The sequence below is a fragment of the Solanum pennellii genome, chromosome 12 (assembly GCF_001406875.1).
Source record: "Solanum pennellii chromosome 12, SPENNV200".
Lineage (NCBI taxonomy): Eukaryota > Viridiplantae > Streptophyta > Magnoliopsida > Solanales > Solanaceae > Solanum > Solanum pennellii.
In genome coordinates, this window is record NC_028648.1 from 7147684 (window position 1) to 7154333 (window position 6650).

Below are 6650 nucleotides of genomic sequence, written 5' to 3' on the forward strand. Positions count from 1 at the left end.
CACTGCAAGCAGTATTCACGTAATCTGTTTGTTTCTGTATATATACCAAGATATCAATGATGATTCCCATTTCGGAGAACCCTACTTCCTTGCCCAAAAAAAAGGTATGCTCAATTTTCCCCTTTCGATTAACTCGTCTTTCTTTTTCTTGACATTGATTGTTCTACTTCTATATGTTTGAGAAATTGTTTGAAAATGCTTTTGAGGAATTTGCATTGTTATGGGTTTAGGTTCTTTTCTTTTTATCATGGATTCTTCTGCTTCTTTTTTAAATCTCTCAAGATTTTTGTGAGTGTTATCTGTTTGGTTGAATGAGGGAATTCTGATGTTATTGAATTTTTTAAAGCATTTACTGGTGTTTGAGAAATTTCATTCAAAGAAATTGAATGAAACTGATTTTTGAGAATTTTTCTTTGTTTTGCATTGATATTTTCTAAAGATTCTTATGCGTTTCGGTTCTTTTTTATTTATTTTTTGTTAAGGAGTGATTCTAATTTTAGCTAAAATATTAATATTTACAAGCGTTGAGTAATTCTGTTTTGGAGAGATTTGACCTTGAATTTCTTTTCTCAAGCTCTTTTGTGGGTACATATTCTTGGTAGAAAGGAATGCAGGCTTTTCTAATTTTTGTTTATTACTACAAGAAAATGAACGTTTTCTTCTCGGAGGTCACATTTAATTTGCATGATCACTTGTACTAGTTGATAAGCACGCCCACTAATGGCTACTTTTGCGTTGTGTGTGATCTTGTGCTTGGATATGAAATTGATGAAAAGTTTTTACTTTGTTGAGTTTTTGGAGTTTTCAGATTTCCAACAGAGGTTGCATAGATGGAGCATTCAGGCAAAGACAAAAGCAATATGGTACGCATAAGTTCATGTTATCTTTACTATTTCTCAAGACTAGTAAAATTTGGAAGTGTGATTTTACTGCCTGTTCTTGAGGAACTATTGTATTTCTAAGCTACCTGCTTCAAGCAGCGATAAGACTACTAGGGTAAGAGTGAAGTAAAGGGAGATCCATTTAAGGAGATTTTAGAGTTAGAAAAGAAAGATGCAAAGGTCGTAGTTACTTTCTTTACATCATGTGAAGCCTAGAAGGATATGAAATATATTAACACAAGACAATGTATTCACTTTGGTACTTGATGTCTCAAACCAAAGACATCGTTGTTATCCCTTTCTTTCCTCATTTCTCTCATCTTCTTTTTAGAGGACGATGTAAAGTTAGAAAGATGGAAGAACATACTATAACTTTACGCTTGTGAATGTCAGGAAATGACTAAAAAGCCATCTTAACTTTGTCTTCTTCTTCGAAACAAGAATTTGCCTTAGATCACTCCCCGATGATCTTGAGAATCTGATCAACCTTGAAATTTTGAACGTTAGCAGAAAACTGTAGTACCTGTCAAAGTTGTCCTGTTCAGTAGGATTTTTCATTGCTCTCCATGAACTAGATGTTAGTTACAACAAGATTACCGAATTACCAGATTCCATCGAATGCTTGAAGAAGCTCCAGAAGCTGAGTATGGAAGTCAACCGCCTTGTTTCTCCTCCACCGGAGGTAGTGGAGCAAGGGATACATGCAGTTAAGCAATACTTGTGTGAAAAGATAAATGGGATGCATGACAAGTCCCCTAAGATACCCTTTGACCTTTTTTTGTTTCTTGAAGTTTCGATTGGTGTTGTTACTTTAGCATGTTGCTATTAGCCATGAGTGATTCGGTAAGGCAATGCATATCTAGGAAAGCAGATAGATTCGAGTAGAAAGCAAAGATGATTAAAATGAATAGATTAATTTTTATACACAAGTCGTCTATTACACTCGAGAGTAATTGTATATATAAAGTTAAATAAGAACTCGAGTTCACTTTTATAAGAGGATGAGGGATCGTATCGAAGTACTGTATGAAGTATGGGATATTGTGAGTAATAGTATTCTCATATAAGTAGTGAATTCTTCCACATGTGAATGAATTTTGATGTGGGACTTGTAAAACCTTACAGGTAAGTTTTTGATGTTCACATGTCGCACGAACTATTTGGTGTTTATGAATTGTGTGTCTAGTTAATGTTGTGTTAACTTGGGTTTGTCCACCACATGCGAAGTGGGAAATGTAAGTTTAGTTGTATAATAACTGCTCTCCAACGTAAACAATCCCTTTTTTTTTATTAATTAGATGCTTTACACACTCTTCAGAAAGAGGAGACGAAAAAATAAAAAACTTAACAAAAAGAGCGGCATTTTCTTTTTAGATTAAAGACACTCAGCAAAAAGACATTTAGTTTGTGAAGCATTTGTTTCCTAGTGATATAAAAAAGAATAATTATTTAGTTCATGAATGTCATGCTATTACAATACACAAATCTTGTAATGAATGTTGATTAATTATTACAAATATAATTTTGATTCCATATATCGGAGATACAAGATACATGTATTTGGGGACCAAATCTGACACGAATGATAGTTTTTATAACTCAAAAAAGGCAAATATTATATCCTAAACTAATAAGATTTGTGTTGTTTGGCCCTTTTTCTATGGCCCAACCAAATATAAATGATCCTAAACACATAATACCGGAAATGCCCTTTATGACCTAAACATTCACGTTAATGATCTCTTGTCTGCTTAGAGTCATTCCATCGTATTAACAAATTACAGAAATACGCACTTTTTGTTTCACTTATTTTTATTATTATTTTCTATTATTTTTAAAATTTTCAAAATCTTACTTTTTTTTTAATGTATCTAAGCTACATATTAATGTATACGGCTAGTATTTAATGTGTCTGAGCTACGTATAATGTATTAGAGCTAGTTTTTAATGTATCTGAGCTACATATTAATGTATTGGAGACAATATTTAATGTATCGAACACAGTATTAATGTATCTGAGCTTCAATTATTGTATTTTTAAAAAAAAATTAAGAAATTAATGTAATTAAAAACTTATTAAGGATATATTGTAATTTCATATTAAAACTATGAGGTTGATGTAATTTATCTATAAGTAAAATATATTCCAACAAAGAGCATGTTAATATTTCACTGATAATTTGTTCGGGAGAAGATGTCAATTTTTTAAAATTTGAAACTAATTTAATTTAAACTTCATATTTACCCTAGTAATAGGTTTTTATTGTCACATAAATATCATGAAATATTCAAAATCCTAAATTTCGATGGGTTTACAATCACACAAGTTTTATGACATATGATGATTTCTTTTATAAAAAGGATCCTTAAACTTCTACAGCAATGCCCCCTCCAAGAATGATTCCTTCTGTGTGACTCAAACTCTTAAACATATTTGATGTAATAGAGGTGCTCCACCTCTTAAGCAAGCTTCACTTTGTCTAAAATTTCTGATCCATCATAACTTTGACACATAAATTAAAATAAAAAAATAAAAAATTATTTTCCTTCATATTTATCATTGAAGGTGTATTCAGGGTCTCGAGATGATGGGTGCATTATTATGAAAAGGTGGATTTAATTGGTTTGACATTTAGGTTATTATCATTGAAAACATTTAAAAATTTAAAACTACAGGTCTAAAATTGAAATGCTTAATTAAAATATTAAAAGTGCTATCAATAACCACTTAGAGAGGTGTTATCTTATTTTAGAAAGAAAAATAAAACAAGATAGATACAAATTTCAAATTTTTAATCGAGGTGCATCCAATCATCGTCGTATTATATGATACTTCGGGTGTTGATTCACATCTATAATTTACAAAAAAATAAAAATATAACACTAATATATATATCGAGAGGATAGCATAAATTCAAGTAAACTCAATAACCGCTTCTGCATACGCCTCTATAATTATCGCCATGTAAATATACAAATAAAGTTTAAAACACTTCATCGAATAAGATACTTTACGATCCACCTTTAAGATTTTTGTTATATTAGTCAAGTATTATTATCCACAATCACAACCTTTTATATTAATTAAAAATGGATAATAATGACATGGTTCTTAAAAGATAAGAATCCACCGTTATCTTTGAAAATAATATCTTAATATATGCACAAAGAAAAGTAAACACACAATTGTGATGTAAAATTATAAAAAGTCAAGAATGAGTAGATAAACAGGATAGGAAAGGACAGTACGGATAAATACGTACATTAAAAGAAAAAAAAATGATATGGATATGATGTATAATTTTAAAATAATTACATAAATACCTAATTTAAGATATTATAATTTTAAAACTTCATATCATTAAATAATTATGAAAATCTCCTCCCAGATACATCTTTATCCCCTCTAGAATACATCTCTCTCATTAAGTAATGTATTTTTTATCAAATATCAAGGATATATGTGAGTGTAATGAAAAAATTCACCAATTTTTATATTCGAGAAAACTTTTGAGATAGTGTAAGTTTCCTAATTTATCATCCCTATTCTTATTTAAGTTTCTTAATTTTACTAAACATAAAATTATAAAAATATTTTTTTATTAATATGTATGATTTTAAATTTGTCATAAAAATAAAAAACTCATCAAAATTCTTTTAAAAAAATACGATACTCTTTACAAAACAAAATTCAACACATTAAAAGTACAACAAAAAAGGACGCCGTATTTGACATTAACTAACTCTTTTAAAGTCAAACATCTTCTTTTTTTAAAAAAAATGTGCAAAGCAAATCGTGCCCATGATTATCGGTCAAATATTGTTACTATATTTTAATTTAATTGATAAAAGCAATCAAATCTAGTAGTAGTTGGGGAGCTTATCAAATGATGGAACTTGTCTCTATTTGAATTTTTTTTTCCAAAAAAAAAAGGTAAATAATTATTCCTTCGGTTTCTAATTACTTGTTCACTTTTGAATCAATATACCTATTAATAAATTAATCATTGATATAGTAAGTAGTCATTTTATCTCTATTAATTATAAAGTAGATGAATTAAAATTTATGATTTTTAAGAAGATCTACCTTTTTCAAATTAATTAATTGAGGATATACAATAGATAAAAATATTTTATCTTTTCTTGATTTATCAAAGTAAACAAGTAATTAAAGACAATTAAAAAAAGAAATGGACAACTAATTAGAATAGAGGAAACATTTCCTTCATTTGATTTAATATGTAAAGCTTATTGGACAAAGGACATAATCACATACTTTTAAGACAAAATGACCATTTGTCCCTTATAAGTTTATAATTACAGAAATCCTCAAACTGATACAATAATATAAGTGCTGGTACATTAATCTGATGCGCGAGATACATTAATCGTTAATTAAGATACATTACAATTTAGACATGATACACTAATCTGATTTACATTTTATACCTGATACACTAATATGATGCGCGAGATACATTAATTTGATGCGCTGATACATTAATCTTATGCGTGAAAAATGAGGAATTTTGAGAATTTGTAAAACTAATAAGGAATAATGATAATAAAAAAACTTAAAGATGAAATTTTTGTCTTTTTTTCAAAATTATTCTTCTAATTAATCATATAAAGTAATGTAGAATAATTATACATGTTGGCCAATTGAATTAAAATATGTTGCTTGCTTCCCTCCCTTTTGGGTTCCTTCCGTATTCTATGAATTTTATGTCTCTCCCATCATATAAAGGGAAAAAATATCAATTAAAATATTAATTATTGTTATAAGCTAAAGTTAAAAGTAGAAAATAGAAAAAAAAAATAGACAACTATATAGATAGCAAGAGAGAACTTTTTTTCCAGTATATATAAGTGTGTTTTGTATCACATCTCATGCTTCTATTTATACTATTAAATATTATACTACATTATATAAAAGTAAAATTATAAAAGAGATGTCTTTTTAAATAAGAAAATACTCGTTTACATCATGGGAAAAGGTAGCGGGTGAGGTTCTGATTATGGACGTTAGTATGTTACGATATATTATTAATCATGTCTTTTAGTATAGTATTATTTATTCAATAATTGTTTCATTTATTTGATCAATTCAATAGAATGTTACATTAAATAGGAGTTCGAAATTTAAAGGGTACAAAATATTAACAAAAATTCCAAAACGGTATATAAAATTTTATATTAACCAAAACGGTAAAATCGCTGCAGATGCAGCGACTTACCTCACCTGAAAAAGCAAAATCGCTGCTGAGGCAGCGATTTTGCAAAAGTTATTTTTTTTTAGGCAGCGATTTCAAAATTTTATTTTTTACAAATCGCTGACTTGGCAGCGATTTTATTTTATTTTTTAATTATTTTTTTTAAAAAAATAAGGTATATCGCTGCCTGGTCAGCGATTTATAAAAGAAATTTTTTTATATAAAATAAATCGCTGCTTTGGCAGCGACTTTATGAATTTTTTTTTTATATAAAATAAATCGCTGCTTTGGCAGTGACTTTATAAAGAATTTTTTTTTTATTAAATCGCTGCCTAGGAAGCTATTTTCAAAAAAAAAAAGATTAAAAAAAATGTTAAAGCAGCGATTTTATATATAAAAAAATTTATAATATTTTTTAAAATTTAAATATATAACTTATAAGAAAATATACATTATTTTAAAAAAATTAAAAATAAGTAAAATAATAAATATATTTTCATTCTAAAAAAAGATATTATATTGAATTTAAATTTAAATAATATTTGAATTCAAATAA